The sequence below is a fragment of the Halichoeres trimaculatus genome, unplaced genomic scaffold, assembly GCF_033239565.1.
Source record: "Halichoeres trimaculatus isolate MK-OKI-2021-1 unplaced genomic scaffold, fHalTri1.1 fHalTri1_scaffold_4, whole genome shotgun sequence".
Classification (NCBI taxonomy): Eukaryota; Metazoa; Chordata; class Actinopteri; order Labriformes; family Labridae; genus Halichoeres; species Halichoeres trimaculatus.
In genome coordinates this window covers 36,235,137-36,256,557 of record NW_027437182.1, presented here as the reverse complement: position 1 = coordinate 36,256,557, position 21,421 = coordinate 36,235,137, and the positions used below count along the sequence as shown (strand labels likewise).

The following is a 21,421-nucleotide window of genomic DNA, read 5'->3' as shown; positions in this document are numbered from 1 at the left end:
TCGCCCGCGGCGCATTTAAAGGCGAGAAGAGGCGCTCATTTAATTGGTGAAAACAGCGCTCGGCTGTGTTAAACCCACTCATGGCTTTTCTCCTCCCTCTCTGCCATTTGTGTGGAGGGAGGCATGGACACGCTCCTCTGCGCCTCTCTGCGCTCCTCTGCGCCTTGAGTGCGCCTCTCTTGGCACTGCAGGAAACTTGCAAAGTGCTCCGATCACACCCTGTCCGCGCGAAATGCCAAATGTACGAAATTAGATCCCTAAATGCCTTGTGTTATTTAACTTATTTCTGTATCTACACCATGGCACGTTTACTGCTCTCTTCCACTCTCTGTATCGTCTACTGCAAAGTTCTGCACAGAGATACAAAGGCTTTTGCACATATACAAACACACTCTACATAGTGGACAGGGGGTCCAAAGAACCACCACAAGAAACGCAGTCAAAAACATTGTTGTCTTGATGACAAAAATTGAATCTATTTTTTGTTTCCTGACTTTTTTGCTACTGTTAATGTTCAAGGTAAATATAAAACAGGCGCTTCAGATGGCTTTGATTTTCTTTTGGTGTGAAGTGGAACCAGTATCATTTCAGTGATTTATGACCAGTAAAATCAAAGTTGGGTTGTAAGCAAATAATGGTTACATCACTGGTATCAGTCTAAGTTTTTCTGTATGCTGTTATCTTTATAGCATTTAGTGTCTGAACACCTTTGTTTGAACTGTCCCTGTGAGTGAAGACAAAACAAGGCTTCAATCCTCAATGACTTTGACAACAATAAGCTTTGTTTGCTTCATCAACTTTCCAATAACAACAGAAATACCAAAGGCTCAACGCAAGCTGTAATATACCCTCAGAAAACAGCCACAAGACACAGATTTGAAATGTCACTTTAACATTTGTGGGACTCCAACATGTTGTTGCATACATTTTTAATGTGTTGACATTATGAAAGATTCAGCTGCTCCGTTGACCTTTGTCCAAATGATCTTTTTATTCCAGCATGTTCTGCAGGTGGGAGCTCCTCAGCATCCAAACATACAGAGGCAGATTATTCCAGCCATGCATTTCCCCCTCATAATACAGCTAAACAAGTAAAAATCTGACTGTAAGTGAGCGACTTCCTGGAGTGTTTCTCTTTAGGTTGAGCTTTTTCACTGCACATCTCTGCTGCGAGGTATTTATCTCGACCTCACTCTGAGAAACATGACGAACCTGAACCAAATGATGGGAACAATCTGTTACGGAGGTAATTTTCTGTTCCTGAAAAATGACCCAGAGAGACAGTCACTTCTCTTCACATGCAACATTTTCATTGTTATGCAAATTTACAAAAATAATTTCGATGGTCTCCGTCCAAATGGGTGTTTTTGACCAGCTGAGTTGAGTGACGGGCTGGCTCTGCAGCTGGGGGAAACAGCTGAGTGGTTTCAGCTGCAGACAGCAGAGGGCTCTCCTGTGACACAGCCTGCACTGCTTTCCTCCCTCTCCCTCATTCACTCTCTGAAGCTGCAGAGTTTCCTCTGTGACGCACAACTGACACTCTCCCAGCCAACTCCAGCCCAATTCAGAGCGGGAGCATCGTGTGCAGGGGCCGTCCTCATGACTCCCTGCATGTATACGACTTGAGTGGCAGCGCTCCATTCGGTGCAGTGCGGTAGTTAAACACACACATCAACATGCATCCCCCCGCAGGCGCGTACAAGAATGAAGCAGACGGGAAAATGAAATGATGATGGTCAGATGGGTGAAGGCAGAGCAGGTGAGGGAGATCATTTGCTCCTTCGCTCTCACTGAAGTGGTAATTCTGTCCGAGTCTGAGATCTCATTCGCCCGCCTGCCTGTTTTCCCTCAGGGCCTGTGGAGAGATGGAGAGATTCTCCTCTGATTCAGGACGCCCAGTTCTCTGGGCCAAAATAGGCCTCATGAATAAAGCATAGCCTATGTAGTTAAGTTATGTAACGACAGCGCATGAATAGATGCAGCATGGTAAAGTACAGTAGCAATGGGAGGGGCTGCCTTCACTTTCTCTTTATGAGTTGTGCTTGAGTGCACAAACAAACAGAGCAGTACACATGCACAGCCATAAAGTCAGGACCTAAATACACACAGGTAAACATGACGCAGCAGTTTCTGACACAGTGGACCTCTGCTTTCTCCATGAGGGAACTTTAGTGCATGTGAGCACCTCCCAGTCCAAACTATGTTAAATGAACCATGATGTTAGTTGATATGACACCAAGGCATAAATCTAACACTAAAGCCGTGTTTCCACCAAGTAGACTGGTTCAGTTCATCTCAGTGCGGCACGCATTTTGCAGCGTTTCCACTGACTTATCCCTGGACGGATCCCTAAAAACTAAGACAAGCCGGCCTACTTTTTTGGGACCCTTCCGTATGGGTGCCAGACTGAACCGATCCACTCTCAGAAGGTGGAGCAACACACAGCAGACCGTTGATTGGTCAAAAGAATCGGCATTTACCCTGTGACAACAGCTGTATTTCTCCTGGTGGCACACAGACTTATAACAAAGCTTGATTGAACTTTGTATCAAAGAGCTACATGCCAATCACAGAGAGGACGAAATGCTGCATGTCTTCCATCCGTGCTCTTTGTTTACTGTGTCGCGTTTTTCTTCTTTGTTGGATTTAATAGCGGGGTAAACTGCTACGCCGTCATCCTATTGTTTAACAGCTGCGGCTTTCGGCATCTGTCTTACACGCCGCCTACCACTAGAGGACACAGTTTGCTGTGGAAACGCAAACGGGATCAGGCTTAACTGTACCAAACCGTCCCAAACCATACTGAACCGACCCGTACTGCTTGGTGGAAACGCGGCTTAAGTCAGACATTGAATCAGGTGGTGCAGGGGTGCTGCAACAAATGTTTTTGTGTTTGTCTTTTTTTAATCCTGTTCACCATCTATTAATGAACCAGTGGATGATGCCTGCTCGCTCTGAACCAATCACAGCTGATCTTCTGCAGCACCTGACACATGCTCTGTCGTTAATCAGAGACAAAGACAGAGGAGGAGGTCATCAAGGACGTCTCCTCTGTGTCATTGTATGTTGTATTATGCTACATCATTATCATGTCTCGTGACGTATCAATTAGCAAATGAAACCTAACAAACCAGAGTAATGTTACCTGATGGTCTACATAAACATACTGCGGCTGAGTTTTGTCTTTCGATCAGTCTCAGTCCCTCAGAGAGTTTACATTCCTCCATGCACAGCTCTTCTTAGTCTCCACCTCCTGTGCTGCAGGTAAAGCATCGTCTGTGGGGAACGCTGATGTCTATAATCATTTATTGAAAGATGTTGACAGAACAGTTAAGTTTTGAGTGTTTGATTATAGAGATTAACACCACCAGCTGCCTGGAGATCCTCAGAGACTGTTCTAGCGGCTTGGAGCATAAAAAGCTGGAGCAGCCTTAGTGCTGGTTTTAGTCCTGTGTGTCGGGGGACCAGGGGGGCTGTACTGGTTTATACACCTCAGTGATGGAATACACTTTCATAGAGTCCTTCATGTTTATTTGGCTGTATGAAACATGGGAGAACGCGTCGGAAAATGTTTTACATCTTAAATGAACAGCGGTTTTACATGGGTTACTGGATCTGCCATGTCCTGAAGTACTTCACGCCCCAGCACATAACTTATTTGACATAAGTTGCCTCCAACTCGTAAGAACAGATGAACATCTTGTGGCCATGAATGTGTAAAATGCTCCAAAACGGTGCCACTGAAGAGCTCCAGTATGTCACAGGTCAAGTACCCACCCTACGCAGTGAATGAGCCACAGAGAGGACATACAGATGCATGAGGGATTATTGATGCCATAGTTTAACATTTTACTTGAATTTAACCTCTTAACCATTTGAAAGGAATCAAAAGGAGAGAAGTACATCTTCCTCAAGAAGAGCAAAGGTCAGGAAGAGGTGTTTTTTCTTGTGTTGTTTAACAAAAAAAATGGATCATGATGCTGTTACACCTGTTCTGTGGTGGCATTGTTCTGAAGGTCAAGCTTGTCTTTCCAGCTGAACATAACTCATTCAGTGAATCAGATTAACTCTAAATAACATATTTGTTCAAATATCGCTGTTGTGATGGAGTTTTATATTCTGGGTGACAAGTGTCACTGATGCCCACAAAGTTGTACCTCTGATCAGTAGGCCCCCCTTAGAGAGCAGAGCACCCTCCCTTAGCAGGCTGATAAGTGAAGCTGGACTGCTTTGGGAACAAATGTCACTCTCCTTGAAATTGAGTCAAACTTGTCTCCAACTTTAATGTTATCTTTGGGGGTATACATACATATAGTGATTCAGCAGGATGGTCTGTCAGAATGGACTTGGCATTGCACTGTGCTCTCCTGCTCTGTATTGTTTATATTGTTTCTCCTCCATCCAGTCCACATAAAGTTTTCAACAGGAGTTCTGTGTGGTAGAGTTCTGTGTGGAGTTTGCATGTTCTGCCGCTCTCTCCTCGTCCTCCAGCTTCCTCCCTCAGTCCAAAAACATGCTCACCAGGTTAAGTGGTCACTCTAAATTATCCCTAGGTGTGAGAGTGTGAGTGAATGGTTGTCTGTCTTGTAGCGTAAATCGGTGTCAAATAATGACTGATAAATAATTAACAGCAGAATGCCAGCATTCCGCTGGAGAGAAAGTATAACTTTCAAAAGACATCTAAACTTACAACATGTGAGTTTAAATATAAGTCGGGGCACCACCCAACTTAGAGAAAACAGGGACACTTTAGAAAGGTTTACTGTAAGAATTTGTGATTTAATAATTCATTGAATTATCAATTATCAAGTGACGATATCAAAAGGCTGCTACATCAATTGTGAGTTCTTTTGACCGATGTACAAAGGCCGTTAATTTCAACCACACAAAGACAGGAAGCAATTCCTTTATATATGAAAAGTTTTTTTTACTATCTAAAAGAAGAAATATGTGCATGAATAAATGAACAGGTGAAAGATATGATAGAATCAGAGTTGGGTATATAACTACAAGTAACGAAAGTTACAAGTAGTTAAATTACTTTTGACAGGACCAAGTAGTGTAACCCCACTGACAACACTGCACTCCCTCCCACTGTAAATGCCCCTTTTAAAGGATAAGTTTGGTTTATACAGCTTTTACATTGTTTATAGAATGAAGTAGAACAAAATACTCACCCAGAAGGTTTTCCTGATCCAAGCAGTGCTTCAGGAGATATTTAGATCCAACATTGTGCAGCGGACGTCCGTATAAGGAGATCCATCAGGGCATAGACAGCGCCGCTCCTAAAGCTGCATTAATCGTCCAAAAACTCATGTTTTTCACCGATATTCCATCATGGTCTGCTCCAAGTCACTCCAGACAGCGCTGTGTGACTGTACTGACCTCTGAACTGACGAAGACTTTGTTTACATTTGTCCCTCAAAGAAAGGAGGAAGTCAAGTCGGCTCTCCAGAAAGTACTGCGCATGCGTAGTACTTTCTGGAGAGCTGACCATGATGGAATATTGGTGAAAAACACAAGTTTTTGGACGATTAATGCAGTTTTAGGAGCGGCGCTGTCTATGCCCTGATGGATCCCATTATACGGACGTCCGCTGCACGATTTTGGATCTAAATATCTCCAGAAGCACTGCTTGGATCAGGAAAGCCTTCTGGGTGAGTATTTTGTTCTACTTCATTCTATAAACAATGTAAAAGCTGTATAAACAGAACTTATCCTTTAAAAGGGGCATTTACAGTGGGAGGGAGGGGGGCACAGATTTATATAAGGCAACCAATTTTACTGTGACAGTTCATATGCACATTATTTTGATTTGGTAGAGCAGAAGGAGAAGAATGTGACCATAAAATTCAAGTTATGTCCAGGAAATAAGAGGCTGAATACTGCATGGAACACAACCACAAATCTCTAGAAGCATATAAAGATGTATCAGGGGGATAAAGTAGTGTAACGAGTAGTGGAACTTTGTTACTATTTCCATGGAGTAATCAAGTAGTGTAAGGCACTACTTTTTTCAGGGGAAACGAGTAACGGGTAACTCTTTACTTTTTTGAGTAACGGACCCCAACTCTGGCAAGAATAAATGCATAGATGAATGAAAAGTGATACAGATTGTAACAAACCATAATAAATGGAACAAAGGATATAAAACCACCCACACCTAATCTAATCTAACTCACCCAAGATCTCTGGGGCATTGACCACGATGTACCAGTAGATGCAAGAATGTCTTGCACAAGTTCGGAGGGTCGGCGGCGGCGACAGAGATGACAGAGTCCCGCAGATGTCTACGGATGTCCGTTGAGGGGTGATGGAGAGGCTGGAGGCCTGGTGCAGGTCATCTGAGCGTCATGGAGGCGATATCCGATGAGTCGAGTCCAGCAGCAGTGCCGGCTGAAACAGCTGCGATGTTGCTGGGCGTCAGGTTAAGACTTTGGCAGAGTTCCAAAGTTGAATCAGCAGGAGAAGCTGTGAGCAGGGGCCGTCTCCTAAAGTCAGCGCATGAGGGGGAATCCCTGCTGATCAGCTGTTTGTCTCAGGGAGAGACGTAGGCACAGGTGGATGACTGGATGCAGTTGGGCTGAGGTGAATTGTGTCTAAGCTGCAGAGTCTGAGGCCGATGATGGGTTTGGAGCTGAAAGGTGTGGTTCAGGTTGTGAAGACATGTTGGGAGCACGCAGGTAGACAGGAACCAAGAGCAGAGGAAAAGGTAAGAGCCTTCATGAAGAAGGAAGAAGAAGGGCCAAAGTCTTCATCCGTAGAGTGGACTTTTATGCAACTCTTTCCATCGAGTCAGAGAGGTCACTTTAGACTGAGGCCCCTTCACGTCTTGTCTTTCTGCACGTGGATCAGATTGTCCCAGAGTTTACTAACTATAACTTTAAACTGTAAAGAAATTCCTACATGTAATAGTCAAAATCCCTTTTCTTATGATTTAAGCTTCACATCAAGACTAAACGTGACAGGTTTTTCTCTTTAAGAACCCAATAAAAGTGTTCATACACACATTATCAATGATTTTCATTACACGGTATGTGTTTACACAGGTGAAGATGTACATGTAAGTTTCAGTGTAAAAACATCATTTGTGTGCTGTTCTCAATAGTGAGAATCAGAGAATCACTGTTTCTAGAAGAAAGGGATGGGAACCAGATTCCCCCCCATGGCTTCCTTCTTTCTAATTCCCAGAGAGAAAGGTCGAGGGTCACAAGATACTACATGGAGGCTGGGAGGTCGTCTATTCCATCTGTGACGTCACGTTTGACTCTGTTGAAAAATGTGAGCTCCTGCTGCGTTTGCATAGATTAGTGTACTGGTGAGGTATGGTGGGAGAAAACCAATCAAAGACTCAAACAGGAGTCACGCGGATGTGTGGCTTCAGATGAGAACATGCTGCCCATGTCCATAAACTGTGAATGTGAAGAGACCAGACACTGAATTTCAGGTTTTCCCGGCACCATTCTGCAGTGTGTTTCCATTATTGTGTTTGTTGGTGTTCCTGATGGAAATGTTCTGGTTTGAGCTGTTTTCACTCTGGTCAGCATTACAGCATGCTGAAAGGTGATTGATTGTAAACATCAGATCGACTTTAGTGGTTATCATTTATAATACTCTGGCCCCCGAGGCCATCCTCCTCATCCTCTGTTGGACCCACAGCAGCCCACAGAAGAAGGGACAAAGACATCTCTGCTCCTCTCCCACTCAAAAACCCGGATTGGTGGTAGCGATCGCTGCAGGGATGAAGTCAGCTCAGGGCCTTGGTGCAGAGGGAATAAAAAAAGAGCTGTGGGTTGGAGTTGAACTGAGGTTCAGCCGGCTGCTCTGCTGTTCATTGTGATGATGAGGAGTCTGCTGTGAGTGTAAACCACACTCCTGAGCTGGGGATAGTTTTCCTTAACGCCTACAGTTCAAGGTTCAGGAAGGTTTGAAGCTGAACAGCAGAACGGTTGATAGTCATGACAGAATCCATCAGAAGTTCAATTGAAAGTAAACAGAGAAGAAAAGCTACAACTGTCCATCCTTAACTTCAAACCTGTGAAAGTATCAACATAATGAAGAGGAAAATCTGCTCTTTTTATGCCTCTTAGAATCTGTAGGAACAATGGATAAATCAGTCCACCTTTCTGACATTATTTTATTAACCCTTGTATTATGTTTGTGTCACCCCCCCTTACTTTGATGTTCCCGGTCAAACTTGACCGGTCTGGTTTAACTTCTCTTATATTAACACAAAAAACATCATTCAAGCATGACCATAACCAGATTTTATTTAACACCCTTCCAATGATGTAAACAATGTCTCCAACTCATAGTGAACATTTATGAATGCAGTCAATATACAAAAAATTGACACTGAACAGCCCTCTGTTCAGAGAAACAGGTTCCCATAATTGACACCTAATTCTTCAGCCTAAATGTGTGTATGTGTGTGTAGGTGTGTGTGTGTTTGTGTGTGTGAGGGGAGAGGGGGTGGTGGTTGTGGATGTGTGTGTCTGCATGGATGTTTTCCCATCTAATGGATGAACATAATATAGTATTACCCATTCATTTTCTATGCCGGTCATTTTTGACCGGGAACACCACAGGTGTTTCAAAGTTGATTGGACCAGTCAAAATTCAATGAAAGTGGTGATCAGCAATTTTATATGTTCAAATGCCTGGTGTGGAGGATATCACAAGACCTTGAGGCGATCAGAGGAAAAATATTTTTTTTATGTTTGAATGAAGTTGTAAATCGGTCTGATTTGACCCGAACATCATAGAAGGGCTAACCCAGATCCCTCCTTTTAGCCAATCAGCCAATCAGAGCAGCTCTGCTGCATGTTGACACCATGAAGCTTCTAAAGGTGATTTAAGAAACTCTGAACATGGCATCCTTGTTGGTCTTAGTGTCTGACAAACTGCTGATCAACTGGGATTTCAACCCTCAACCATCTCTAGGGTTTACAGAGAATGGTCCCAAAAAGAGAAAATCTCCAGAGAGCAGCACTTCTTCAGGACTAAGGCTGTATTCAGACCAGAAAAGTCCTTTGGTCCACTTGTTTGGTCCAAACCAAAAGCGGACTTTATTTGTTTCATTTGGTGTGGTTCATATTCAGATTGTACTTTTTGCAAGTGGACTATATTCTGTAAACACATCCACGTGTGTGACGATCAGTGCTCTCATTGGTCAGCACTGACAAAGTGCGGCACACAGAATACAGACCTGGAAATGGAGGTAAACATGTGTTTGTGCTCTTATTAGAGCTGCAAAATCATTTTCAGTTTCAAGAGCAGCTCCTTCAAAGCAGGCTTAACAACACTATTTCAAATTTTGTAACAGCAAAGACAAATGCGCGCGGCAAGGAGACGCTATGCTCTGTGTGTCCTGACCCACAACATGCTAGCAACAGCGTGGCTAAACAGGAGACGGAGGATCAGGTATGAACCAAAGACGGTTAGGTTACGGTGGCTTTATAGGCCCAAAAGGTGCATGTATCCTGTAGTTAGTTCAGATGGACTTTGGTTTGTATTCAGACCTGGACCGGAGAACCACGAACCGCACCAGAGTTCATTTGGAAGCGGACTGAGACCACCTCAAAGAGTGGGTCTTGGTCTGGTTTTTTGGTCCGCACCAGGGTTCGTTTGTGTCTATTCACACCTGCATGAAAAGTCCGCACCAGTGTGGGAAACGAACCCTGGTCTGTTTAAAGTGGACCAAACAGTCCAGGTCTGAATACGCCCTAAATGTCCTGTTGATGTCAGAGGTCAGAGGAGAATGGATAGACTGGTTCAAGCTCATTGAAAAACAACAGGAACTCAAATAACCACTGGTTCTCAACAAGGTCTGCAGAAGAGCATCTCTGAACGCACAACACGACCAACCTTGAGGCAGATGGGCTACAGCAGCAGAAGACCACACCGGGTGCTGACTGTCAGCGAAGAACAGGAAACTGAGGCTACAGTCCACTAAGTCACCAGATCTCAGTCCAGTAGAGCTCCTTTGGGATGTGGTCAAACGGGAGATTCTCATCATGGATGTTCAGCTACAAATCTGCACTAGCTGTATGATGCTGTCATGACAATATGGAGTAAACTCTCTGAGGAAGGTTCAGTGTAGGATGACTTTAATTGAGAAGACAACCTTCCCCAAAGGGAAAAGTATCCCACCTGATCCCTGCCCAAATCTCAACTGTTTGTCATAAAAACCAAACCAGAGAGGTGACATCCATCTGACAGTGGACCACTCAGAGAAACCCCCTCCAACTTGTGTGCTGAGACAACAAAGTCAGTCCTGAGGATTCTCTGAAACCTGCTACTCGTCTGGGGGCTCACTGCCTGTGGTCAAATTCCACAAAGTTAGGCATCTGACAAAGTCTGAACACTGCTGCTTCGTCCCATTCCCAGTGGGAGTGTAGAGTCACAGCTTAGTGTCATTTGAGGGACAGGAAGTCAGAGATAATATGTCAGGTATGAGAACAGACCTCTGACCTTGGGCTGACCTCACAGAAACTGCAGTGTGATAGTTTTAGTAAACCAGGGTTAGGTTAAGAATCACTTCCTGTTTCTCTCCTGATACTCAAATGTTCAGGGCTCTTCTTCTGTGTTTATAAAGTGGGTAGTTAAATAAATCTTCTTCTCATAAAGACTGGGGTTAATGTGTGTTTTTAATAAACCCTGCTCTCACTGTAAACCACATTAAGGACTCTGTGGAAACTTAAATACATTTGCAAATTCAAGTGGCAGTAAAACAACTCTTTTAACAACCAGTGCCGCGAGATGAGAATGTAATGAGTCACATTTTCTTATTTAGAAATCTGCCAGGACGAGCAGAGCAGAGCTTCAGATCAACATGGTTTTAAAGACCATCTTGTTTTTATATTTACCTATTTTTCTCCTGGAGGTGACTCATTTAATCAGAGAACTGATGACAGGGTGGAATAAAAGGGTAACTTTGGATCAGAGTCATTCCAACTCAAACATCCCACCAGTTATATATCTGAGTTTGAATGATTGTGAAATATTAATTTTCACTTTATACAGCATTTTTGGACCAGATTCTAATCCATCTGCATCCATTGTAAACACTCCACAAGGATTCATACAATATTTGCATATTACAAAGCATCGCACATAGGGATGGGTACCTTATACATTTGAAATGATGCGGTACTGATGCCCGGTACCTGGCAATCAGTACTGGTACTCAACGGTATCGGTACTCAACGGTACCAATTTTTTTAATCAAATCCTTTTTTGTGTCTGTGTGGTAAAAAATATCAATTTGTTTAGTAATAATATATATATATATATATATATATATATATATATATATATATATATATATATATATATATATATATATATTTACAATTGAACAAATTTATTCTTCAATATACAACCTTGAAATGCTGTGTTCATGTCCAGCATGGAAAATCGCCTACTCTTCCACTCCCTCACAGTCACAAGGATGCGTTTAGGAACCTAAACATGGTACCTTTTGACCCTAAACAAATCGATACCCAGTACTTTTGACATAATTCAGTCGGTACCTAAAAAAGTACCTAATTAGGTACCCATCCCTAATCGCACATATACTCTGGTGCACTGCTCCCTTCATGACTTTTCTTGCTACTGCTCATTTGCCTCAGTGGTTTGAATTTTTTTTTCTTCTGAAAATGTAAAAGAAATAAAAAAAAGAGAATCTAGGGAATAACACAAAGTCAAACATAGACAATGTCGCAACTTTGCAAATAATCCCATGAAGTGAAACTTTTACATTTCCTGCCTTTCTCTATTGTCAAGCATGAAATTCATTAAATGTAAATTATTCTTATTTACTGTCATTGCATTATAATACTGCATTGATATATCAACCAAAATAATGATCATCCATTAGCCATGAATCGAATACACTTGTCTACACTTTTGTATGGCTGCAAATGAATGTCCTAAATCCATCAGTGTTTCCCATTAATCAATGAGACTGTTGCGACCCACCACAGTCTCATTTGGCCTTGCCACAGTCTGATATGGAGAAAAAAATATGATCTGTCACTCTGTCAGACCATTACACAGCTGTACTTTCTCACCGCCCGTAAACAAGCGAGAACAAGAGTGCGCACGCACTGGTCATGCTCATAGATGTCGCTCTTTACTTGATACGTTTGGTGGGAACCAGATTCCAGCGACACTGGAGTGGGACGTCTTACTCTGAGGTACTTGCAACTTATATTTTGGGCAATAACACCCATGCATACTGCGACCGTGGACACAGTATCTCACTGCGCTGTCTGCCACCCTGCTCGGGAGAAGGAACGGCTGCACCGCGCACGTCCCGGTTCCAGAGTTTCAGTGACGAGAGCGGCCACACTGTTTCAATAACACCGCGCAGTCAGAGTCAGTGCAGGCACACAGTACAATCACGTGTTACCATACCAACGAGCTGACGCGGCTTATTATTTCATATTCTCTTCTCCTGGGGCCTCATTTATTACAGCGTGTAAAAGTCCTCTTAAGTTTCACTTACGACGAAAAGGCAAAACGTGCATACGACCAACACTCTTTTCAGAACTATCAAACTCTGCGTACACATGGCTGCACGCTATTTCCCGTGATAAATCACACCACACCCAGAAAAGTGTGAATGTGGTGATGTGAACACACCTCGTTTCCCACCTTCAGCACGCTGGAACATAGCCATATATGAACAATAAAAATCAGTATGTGCATATTAAGTAGCTATGTGAGATCTGGGATTTTGTAGAGTGACGTCAGTGTAAGATGTGACACAACAGACAGAGAGAGCATGGAAGAAGCTGAATCTCTCTCAAAGCCAGATACACAGCAACATCGGGAAATACCAGTCAGAAAATGATCTTGCATTGATTTAGGCTACATTTTGTGATGAATTGGGCCGTGGAAAATTTAGGAATCTTCATTTATTTATGATATTTTTCTGCAGTCACTGTAGAAAAAAAAACAGAATGAGAAAAAAAAAAAATGAAAACACAACACTCCTAAACAAAATAAGGGAGCAGAGAGAAGGAGAATTGTAATCTGACCCTTTATCTCCAAAAAAAAAAAAAATTTTTTAAGATGTTAAAAAAATATAAAGGGTTTTCACTTTGCTGTGTGGACTATAGTGTAAATAACCTGTTGTTGAAATGTTGTTCAGTAAATTGTTCAAAATATTGTGAGAGAGTGAGTTTTTGGTTTTGTTTCTGAATCAAATTTAAAATATTTCTGATATGCCTTTGTAAGTTCTTTTTTTATCAGCGTATGTTCATGTCCATGGTCCCAAACTTCACTTACTGTAAGGGCGATACATCGCGCTTAAAAACGTACACACACATTAAAACCTCTGAGGGTCAGAGACTCTCCCACCACAGTCTCCTAAAATCCTGTGGGAAACACTGTCCATATTAATATTTCACATTTATCTGAGTTAAAGAGCTGGTCATCAGATTCTGTTCATTGTTTACCGTAACAACTCCAGAGGATGTGTGATTCTTTGGCCTCAGACTGTCCCAGTCAGACACACAGTGGATAAAGTCATTCAAAGTGGAGGCTTGGATTGAGGGGATATTTAAATCTCCTGTTAGGAACTGATAGTTTCTCTTGATTTTGGTGCCCCCTGTAGACAAACAATGGTAAAACCCTACACCTTACTTCAGGATGAGATTTAGAAAGACTTCATTGTCACAACACAAAACTAAACGAGGAGAGCAACTTCCTGTGGTGCTTTAAAGTTCTCACACTAACACACACATTCAGCACTGATGCGTTTCTAATAACAATGAATGTACTGTTAATAAAATGAGCCATGTTCAAAGTTGCTTTATATTTTAATCATCAGTGGTTAAAGTGTCTGTGAATTCAAAGCAGGGATGTTTCGCCTAAAAGCAAACTCTCTCTTAGTCTGGTTGTTCATGTTTTTGCCCGAGGGCAGCAGCTCAAAGAGCTCTCAGCTGATCCTGACTGAAACATGTGTAAGATGTGTTTTTAGCTAAAAATATAAAACTATCACATCACTCTCTGTCCACCTCTGTAGTGAAAAACTGCTGAGCAGCACTTTCTCTGTAGAATGTGGTAAATCTCTCCATCTGATACCTCAGTAAGGAAAGTCGCTGTTGGCTGCCTTACAAATGTCTAAAAGTTGCTATTTTACATCATTGCCTAATTTGCACAACAAACATTTGCATGTAGTATTTTCTGTAACTTTGACAGACATTGTCCATTTTCTTGTGTTTATTCTCTTTTCTTCTTCTTTTTTTTTTCAATTTAATGTCAAAAGACCAAACCTCCCCCTTTATCCAGGCTTGGGGCCATCAAAAATAACCCAGAAGACACATGCATGCGTAATTTTTTTGCATGCAGTCTTCTGCTCTGGCTGCAACTGGGAGGGACTGCTGTGCATCTGCTGTCCGTCTCTGCTCTGCTGCCCGTTGACTGTGTTAGTCAGCCCACACCGGCTGCATGTTACTGACAGACAGCTGGACTCACAGACCAAGGAGTTCTGCTCCCCACTCTATTGATAAGGTCTCTGTTCATTCTTGTTGGGCTGTAAAACCTCAAACCTGTTGACTCCTGGTCTGGCTCCATTCATTATGTCTGTTTGTCATTATAGTCAAGCTAAATACAAACTGATTTTGCCACAGTTTGCTTTATTTTGAAAGTCACTGGGTGTTTTTAGGTAGTTTCTGGACATGACTTCCTGTCCCGCTCTATCTTTCCTACGCTGAATTTATGCCTTACAGCTCTGCGTCCATCAAAAATAGAATGGCTGGGTATTAGCTGCTACCTTCTGAACCAGACATGCTGCTGGACTACAACAGCCCGGTTTAAACCGACAGATTAACTTGAGTGGAAATCTATTTCATTTGGTACCTTGACACAGTGGAGATGGACTGGAGACGCATCAGGTGTATTTCAGCTATCAAAGTATCCAAACTCCAGAAAAGTTACAAGATTTGTTGCTATATACTTTTTTTAAGGCTTGCCAGAGGGGTCTAAAAAGTCACTTAATATGGGGACAAAGTTGCTAATTCGGCAACACAGCTTTAGGGACATCTTTTGAGATTTCTTTCTGTTTCATAAAAAAAACTAGTAAAGCACTCAGAGAGCGCAGACCTCTGCCAAGCATATTGTGATTCTCAGGCAACACTTTAGTCCTACTTTAATGTTATTCTCCCTTTCAGCAAACTGTCTGTTGCAATTTGGTGTTAGCTGCAGGTTTGTACAATAATTTATTTCCTGACAGTGTTGAAAATGATGATGACCCAGTACATATTTCATATTCCAGAATTTTGCCAGGATCTGGATGGTACTTTTACATCGGTCAGAAATTATCCTGACCTTATCTTCTGTTGTTTATATGGGGCGCTGTTTGTAAAGCAGCGCATGCTAAAAAAAACAGCAACATTTTGTCACATTTAGCTTCAAATCATGTGCAAAAAAAACAGGTGTGATTTTTTTCTATTGACCTTTTATGACATTTATAGCAATATTTGTCATCTTAGAAATATCTTAAATGGTTAAATGTAAATACTAAATGTCACACATAAATGCTAAATATAAATATAAATGTTAAATATAAATATTTTTTTTAATTTAAATATAAATCTTAAATAAAAATATAAAAATTAATATAAATATAGACACAAATTTTAAATATCAATATAAATGTTATATATAAATATAAATTTAAATGTATACCAGTCTCCCTCAACATTATGTGCAATATATATCTTTTTAATTCATTCCGCCAAAACACCACAATCAGATTCTCTCTATCAGCTGTGCTAGCAGATGTTTATTTCTGACACTGCATGATAACATGTTGAACACCACAATGGTAGTTCCGTGAGTTTTTATTTTGGTACATCCTATTAACAGGAGTTTCAATTCAATAAATATTTAGTTGCGTCCAAGATATTTAGATTTAACATTTATATTTATATTAAACATTTATATTTATATTTAAACATCTTTATCTATATTTAACATTTATATTTATATTGAGCATTTACGTGTGACATTTAATATTTACATTTAACTATTTAGGATTTTTCTAAGATGACAAATATTGCTCTAAAAGTCATAAAGGTCACTATAAAAAATCACACCTGTTTTCTTGCACATAGTTTGAAGCTAAATGTGACCAAATGTTGCTGATTTCTAGAATGTGCTGCTTTACAAACGGCGCCTCATATGTTTTATCGTTGAGTTACATACACATATGGTGAAAACACCCTTATCTCATAATGGTAAATAAGTCTTTAAAGAAGTCCTGCATCCAGATGGTGATCACCTCCAAAAGTGTATCACTTCTTCCTAATCCCATTTTGAACATTTCCCTGAAATTTTCATCACGATCTGTTAGTTTTTGAGTGATGTTGTTCACAGAAAAACAAACAAACAAATGCTCCCCAAAACATAACCTCCATAGTGGAGGTAATAAAAGCTTCACAGGCTTCGAAAATCGAGGTTAAAGGTTTGGTGTTTTGGTTTTGTTTACATGTATTACATACTGTATTTGGACCTCAGATAAGAGCCCACATTATGTCTTTACTGTGGTTAATGGTTCAAGACTGTATGTTTTAGAGGCAGGAGCCCCAATTGATTTTATTCACTGACCGTTATTAAAAACTCTCACATATTAGACACAGGGGCGTAGCTACAATTAGGCAAACACAGGCAGTTGCCTGGGGCCCAAAGATTCCCAGGGGCCCCCAAAGCATCTCTTAAAAACTGATTTATGAAGTTCTCTTCAACTGAAAGCATTTCTTTTTTCTAAATCTTACTTCACATGCTTCAAAATACATCAAAAGGCTTAATCTTTAATGATGGTTTTGGGTACTCCCCCTCCCTTCTTATTCAATGGGCTATTCCATGTTACAACACATCTGAAAATTTGATTCAGGAAGAAAGTGGTAAAAAAAAAAAAACTTTTTTCCCACATTTTTTTCTTGTTTTCAACCAATTCGGGAAAAAAAACAATGTTGCTCTGACATCTGAGATAAACATATAAGACTTTTAGGATTTCAAGGACTTTATCTAGCCCAGGAAACAGGATCATTTTCTCAAAATCAAACTTTTTGAGTTGGTGATAAACATTATTGTACAAAATCTCTTTTTTGGATACATAACTCACTGGACAGGGGGTCAAATAAAAATACATTCACTTTAAAATAATAGTTCCAAAAAGTATGGTAACTGTAAATATCACCTCTTTCAGTAGATTTTTTTTTTTTCATATTTACACATTTTTTCTTTACTAAATTATTTTTTTTTAATATTTACCTATTGTAATGTTTTTCACTTCATACTTTCTTGTTTGTTACTGTTACTCAGTAAATTCCCCACTGTGGGACAAATAAGCTGTCAATTGACCATAAAAGATTTCAAATCCAGGACAAAGTGGACTAAATTATGTATTCGCTTTTTTCAAAATCAAACTAAAGTACAGAACTTGAGGAAATGCATTTAGTTGCGTTAAGTTACCATGTACAAGATTAGCACTGTCTCATGCCTTGATTCTGGGAAAGAGACAGTGGACCCAGGGAAGGCCAGTCTAGCTCTGAGGAAGATGAGTTACAAGGACATGGAGGGCCCCATTGACTGGGTTTGCCTTGGGCCCCCAAATGACTAAATACGCCCCTGGTTAGACGTCATTGCTTTAATAAGTCGATCAGTATTCAAACTTATGAAACATGTTTAAAAATACTCTGAAAAGAGCTGTCGTCTCTGGTTGTTTGGTGAACATGTGGAAATGACTCAATATTCAAATGAGTCTCAACACTTTTGTAAAACTTTCCTTTTAAGGCTTTGAAGACACTGATAGTCTTCAGCCAAATCATCATTATAACTAATGCTGTTCCCAGATTGAGTCGCTGTGATTAAGTCCATTTCTGACACGACTGTAGAGCCTGTCTTCTCATTTCAAAAAAACCTCACACACTCTCCCGTTCATGCTCAGACAGAGCCAGCTCGCACGGTCAGAGCCAGGACTAATATTTACAGACACAAGACATGCAACGCACTGGTTTCTGGGAGAGATCTCTTCCCTGCTTCAACGAGCCCGAGCTTTAATAACAGATGGTCCCATCGGCACTACTCCTCTCCAAACACATTGCAAATTTGTGTGTGTATGTGTGTGTGTGTGTGTTTCCTGATTTTACTGACACAGAACAAAATCAAAGAAAAATCTCGGAGACAAGCAATTATGAACATACATAATTGGCAATGCTTTAATTGGATAAACGCAGAGTTAAACCTCCATTACCCACCACTGAGTCTGACAACAGAAGAAGAAAATACTGATAGATCCAGAATGTTTAACCTTCCAAACAGCCGCAAGATCCTTCCATCATTATCGCCTTCAGATAATCATAATTAGAGCCAGAAATTAAAAATATGTGGGACAGTATCTGTGTTTTTCTTTAATCTTCTTGTCGTTGAATACAGTCCCAGGAGGAAAAAAAAACAAAACAACCCGCAGAAGAAACTGGTTTCCTCTGTTCAGACTGGGCTCAGGAGCTGGAGGACAAGTCGAAGATGAGCCAGAGAATGACTTTGTCTCAGCGCGTGCCTTTTATCTGCCTGGGGCCCTGTGAGGTCATAGAGCGTGACATATTGGGAAGAAGTGAAGGAGAACCTTCAAACACGGCGCTAATTAATTCACACTTAGGCGACCATGAAGACGCCACCTCTCTCCCTCGCATGGCGTTCATGACATATGTAGCTTGGATGATTGATACCTAAAGCAGCGGCACTCAGCCATGCTCGTTACTGCAGCAGATGGCATGTGTGTGTGTGTGTGTGTGTGTGTGTGTGTGTGTGTGTGTGTGTGTATGTGTGTGTGTGTGTGTGAATGTACTTTGCATTGGGTCAAAAGCCACTCTAGACAGATTTAGACATGACAGATGAACAGTGTTGAGCAGTAAGTTGCAGAGATGTAGAACGTGGATCTGATGTGATAACCAACAATAAACTGCTCCTGATGAACACAGACTCTATCTGAGTCTACATGGATTCTTATACTTTGATTAGAATTGGGTTAGAAGCCCAAACAGAATAGAAATTCTCTGTTTAAACACAGTCAGAATAAACAGGCTGAAACTGAATGGCATTTCATTCACTTGCACAGTGATCAAGATGAAACCGATCAAGATGAAAATTCTGTCATGGAAACATTACAACTGAAAGTTGTTAAGATCTGTCTTGACATACATGCACAAAACAAGTACAATGGCCCTTTGCCATAGTGACAAAATATCTAAACACATTGGGCTCTAATTTCGTGGCGCAGCAGGCCTGCCTGGCGCACCCCGCGCAGTGTTTATTTCGTGCGGCGCACCACCGTGCACTGCCAATTTGACAATTTGTTAGACCATCTGCACAGAGATGGGTATGACAGAGCACCAGGGGGAGGTGTCGGCAATGCGCTGAAAGCTCGCCAGCTCCAACCTGGTCTATTCTCAGCGGAAAGCGGAGCGCACCCTCCACAGCTGTAATTTGGTGACAGGCGCACATGTGCTCACGTCAACAGCCAGAGGCAGGTTTCCAGAGTGTCAGGCACATTTTAATGCAATAAACAATCACAGCAATCACTATTTAATGTAACTGTCTGAACCAGCATATACATTTATATCTATATTAACTGTCCCGTCACATCTGATGTCAGATTAAAGCCGTTTGTCATAATGGAAAGTTAACCTGACTGCAGCTGGAAGTTTGATGCACATCTTACAATTAAACAATAAACAGCCTTAACATCTGATACTGAGTATATGTCTGGCTTCTCTCATTTCATTTAATTCAAAGAAAAGAAGGAGAGAAAAGACAAAGAAAAAAAAGACAAAATAATGTATATCACTCAGGATATATCGTGTCGTGAAACGGTGCTACCTCCGCTGCAGAGCCACAGCTGGCTACGAGGCGCTCGCTGCTTAGTGTATCAGTTCGCGCGTGAGGCGTGCCAGATATAAACAAACACAGGTAGTCTGCCAGGACAAAGAGACACCATGAGAAGTAGAGCCTTATTTAGTGGTGTTTTTGTGTGAAAGTAACGTGCTGAAAATTCTCTAAATAAAGCGTGAATGCAGACCGATATCAGATTTTTGCAGTGGGAGTCCGTTTATTTGTGTTTTTTGTCAAGTAAAATATGGCCCCGTCTGAGTGCAGAGGAAACCGGCAGAGGAGCAGGGAGGGGGTGTTTGGTGCTCTGGGCTTCTGCTGCACAAAAACACTGCTGTAGGGGTCATTTCTGCCCTAAACCTTGTGATAGGACCCAACTTGTTCCATCCCGGAGTATCACTTTAAGACACTGTGCTGCCCCCCCCCCTGGTGGATGTATCGGTTAACTGCAACGCCAAGTATGTGAGCAGTGACAGTAACACTGTTTGAAACAGACGTTTACATCTCCTTAGGTAAAGGGAGGATAAGTGGGCTTCTGGAAGTCATGTGACATGCTTTCTCCAAACTACAAATGTGAAAATTCAGTGAAGAAGTTAAACTCCACCACAACAGTGACAACAGTTTCTCTCTTTTGTTCTTCTGTGTGTGTAGAGGAGGATCATATATCGCCATCTACTGTGCCACAAAGTTTAATGTTGTTATTAAGTTCATGAAAGCAACTTTTATCGGTTGTTAAACAATAAAAATTCCCCACTTTAGGCTGAGGATTGATCAAACCGTTTATATTGTGCATCTTTGATAAATTGTACAAATTAAAGAGAACAGGGCCGTGCAGCGTGTGTTAAATTAACAGTTTACAAACTTTAACAATGAGCAGAAGCACAGTTTTACCCTCATTTAAAACACACTTTGTAGGCCTGCAGTATAAATCAAAGCTTTATGCATTTAGAGGAAGGCTGAGAAACAGCACAAGGAGCCAAGAAATGTGGTTTCACTGAAGTCACCGCAGCCTGCAGCCATTTGTAAGGGTCAGTTTCAGTTGTTAAAACTCTCTTTGTCTTCAGAAACGAAACAAGTGTATTAAAGAGAGGATGATAAAGAAGACAAACGACCCAGAGAGCCTCTGCTTTATTCTAAACTCCAGCAGACAGAGACAGAGAGCATGCTGCAGAAGAAAGTCAGCCAGCTGAGGTGAGACGGTTTACAGGTAACACATGGAAATATTTGAGGTTGTAGAAAACTGTTAATGTAATAGTACTTTTTAGACTGGGGTGCCCTGAGCAGGGTACTGAGGATTATGGGAGCCCGCACTCCAGCAACATTTATTTTTGGTTACTGTATTACAAATGAAGGATCAACAGACTACAGCTAAAACAAAAATGAAACTGATAAAAACCAAACTAAAGTAAAACAAAGCATTTAAAAAGAAAATAATTTAAACCTAAAACTTAAGTGAATATTGCTGTAGTGTACCAAAAATATTACTGCAAAAAACTGTCTTTAGTTGTATTTTGAAACT

At 41.2% G+C, this 21,421-nt stretch overlaps 1 protein-coding gene across 1 annotated transcript in view; it reads right to left on the bottom strand.

Annotated features, from left to right (window-relative positions):
* The window catches only part of naaladl2 (N-acetylated alpha-linked acidic dipeptidase like 2), an 894,403-nt gene that overhangs the window by 73,167 nt on the left and 799,815 nt on the right, over window positions 1-21,421 (bottom strand). The gene's annotated exons all lie outside the window — the stretch shown is intronic.